This window comes from Diaphorina citri, unplaced genomic scaffold (assembly GCF_000475195.1).
Source record: "Diaphorina citri unplaced genomic scaffold, Diaci psyllid genome assembly version 1.1 scaffold9365, whole genome shotgun sequence".
Classification (NCBI taxonomy): domain Eukaryota; kingdom Metazoa; phylum Arthropoda; class Insecta; order Hemiptera; family Psyllidae; genus Diaphorina; species Diaphorina citri.
Window position 1 is genome coordinate 1 of NW_007386739.1, and position 2,408 is coordinate 2,408.

The following is a 2,408-nucleotide window of genomic DNA, read 5'->3' on the forward strand; positions in this document are numbered from 1 at the left end:
CGGTCCAGCCTGCAAAGAAAAGATTTCCAAGTTCCGGGAATTAGAAATGGGTACAGCCGTACAGCTAACCAGTTCGGGCTATTACCTTGATAAAAGAAGAGGTTTCATAGAGGAAACTGTGATCGCAAAGGTCCTATCGTCCCGAAAGAGAAGAGAGAAGGAGGACAGGTTAGGAGAAAGCCAACCCTTCAGAGAATGAGCCTCATCTGTTCAGCATAAAATCTCTACCGGGTGGGAATCGAACCCGCGGACCCAGCACTCACAAGTGAGGCGTTCCAAGCTAACTATTCTGTAGGCTGGCACACTGACACCTACAATACCTACATATAGGTACCTACGTAATTTGAGAGTATATTTTATGCTTAGCACATTGCATAGGTAAAAAGATACCAGGCGTTCATAAAAAATATATATTCTTGCTCTAAAGGTGCATTGGCCGAAGTCGATCGATGTTTATTATTCGCTGTTGATAGATCGTAGCGTAGAAGCTGATTTAAGGGTCTGCCTTGTAAGCGCTAAGTTGCGGGTTCGATTCCCGCCCAGCCAAATTTTATCCTAAACGGATAAGGTTCGTTTTCGGAACAGCTGGGTTTCTCATATCCTTCTCTCTTCGCTTTCGGGACGAAGTTTATTACCGTATTCCTTGAGCCCCATCAGAATTCCTGTGAGGAGACCTCCGCCACCTACAGCAGTGATGATGCAACTCGGTTTGGGGCTGGAGTACACCAACTCCTGAACCAAAGACGTATGGCCTTCCCTGTAACATGGATTATTTCAAGGTTTTCCAGGTTAAAAAATATCCCAGGCTAAAAATAAATAATATTTTTTATTCTAGTTTTCCTTACTTTTTTCCACACCTTTATTTCTTTTTGTCCTCTCTGTCTGTCTCTCTCTCCCCCCCTCTCTCTCTCCCCTCCCTCTCTCTCTCTCTCTCTCTCTCAAAGGTTTTATACAAAACACTTCCTTAGATTCTTAGATCTTTTTAAGCTTATCCCTTTGAAACTGTATATGTATAGTAAACTGTAGTTTATATCGAGGTTTAGGCGTTCGCCGTAACGAACGTCTAACCCTAGATGGTCACCAAAAGGTTAGATAGTTTTCTCACCAAATATCCGGATGATCGTAAGCATGGATGAAAGAGACGCGGGGTTCATCGACCTCTCGTAATGCCGCCTGGGCCGCCTCATTGAAGTTATTGCCGACAATCTGAAATGAGATTAGACTTACTTTATCATGGACACTCGTTACTTGAAGTTGAAAGCCCAGAAGAGGTTAGGTAGTAGAACAGCCGCGGAAGACACTAAAATACGTAATATTTAATCTGAAAGGGGTAACGTGAACACCTTTACAACATAGGTACTCGTTCATATATGTATAAAAGTCTAGCTAGGGGTAGACTATAGCGTCCGTACATTGAGTAGACTAGCGTCTGGCTGTGGGACTATATAAACAGGGAGGAGAACAGCTAACCCTAACCAGCCTACCTAGCTAATAGTTTTAAAAGATTCAATCAGTTCTTACAGCTAATAAAGCCACTAAAAAAAAAAAAAAAAAAAAAAACCCCATAAAATTAACCTTAACGGAGGGATTTGTGTTAGTAGGGGGCGAAAGAGGGATTTTGGTTTATGAAATTTTTCGAGCATTTGTAAGGCTACTCACTATCCGGTAGACCTGACAGGGGAAATTTTCAGCCATACCTGTCAGGTCTACCTGAGAGTGTGTGCTCGTCAGGTATCAGGTAGACTTGACAGGCGGACTTGTTCAGGTGTAACTGTCAGGTCTACCTGAGGACTATGCAATAGTCCTAAACAAAAATGCTAACTCTTCCCTCCAAGCTAACTAGGCTGGAGAAGAAGCTTAAGGAACTTTTTTAGAATGTTAAAATTTTACGAAACGTGTGATAAAATTTGACCATGAAATCATGAAAAACATTTAGGTACTTGCCTGCAAACTGGATGCAGCTTTCGACCGCTTGCTTGTCCGTAATGACGCGAGAGTAGATTTTGAAATCGTCCTTGAGCCGCATCAGCTCGTCGCAAACACTGGCTGCCCCCAGGGTGACAGCAATGCTAGGAGAAAAATAGATAAAATTACTAAAATAAATAATTACTAGGCCCCATTTGTCGTCAGTTTCACACGATTTCCTTTTGTCTTCGTAGAATAGCTTCTTTTACTGCCCAATTTTATTTCGGGGTCGGCGCGGCGTTACCTACCCCTCCATACCATCCTATGTGTATGTAACGCCTTCATAAGCTGTATCCACACATAGTCGTCGTCTCGATCGATGGTCGATCGACGGCGTCGACTATGTGTGGACACAGCTGTAGAATACTACCTGGAAATCTGATTGAGGACGATTTTCTTGTTGGCATGCATGGATAAGTTGAAGCAGTGAGCTCCCTCGGTCT

At 43.0% G+C, this 2,408-nt stretch overlaps 2 long non-coding RNA genes across 2 annotated transcripts; both read right to left on the reverse strand.

The window, feature by feature from the left end:
* Window positions 1–678: 678 nt before the first annotated feature.
* On the reverse strand, window positions 679–1,221 carry LOC113472856. The gene is made up of 2 exons (XR_003395004.1): window positions 1,106–1,221; window positions 679–757 (listed from the first exon to the last, which is right to left on the reverse strand). It is a non-coding gene; the product is annotated as an uncharacterized LOC113472856 (long non-coding RNA).
* A 746-nt stretch (window positions 1,222–1,967) lies between these two features.
* LOC113472855 lies at window positions 1,968–2,408 on the reverse strand. The gene is made up of 2 exons (XR_003395003.1): window positions 2,336–2,408; window positions 1,968–2,069 (listed from the first exon to the last, which is right to left on the reverse strand). It is a non-coding gene; the product is annotated as an uncharacterized LOC113472855 (long non-coding RNA).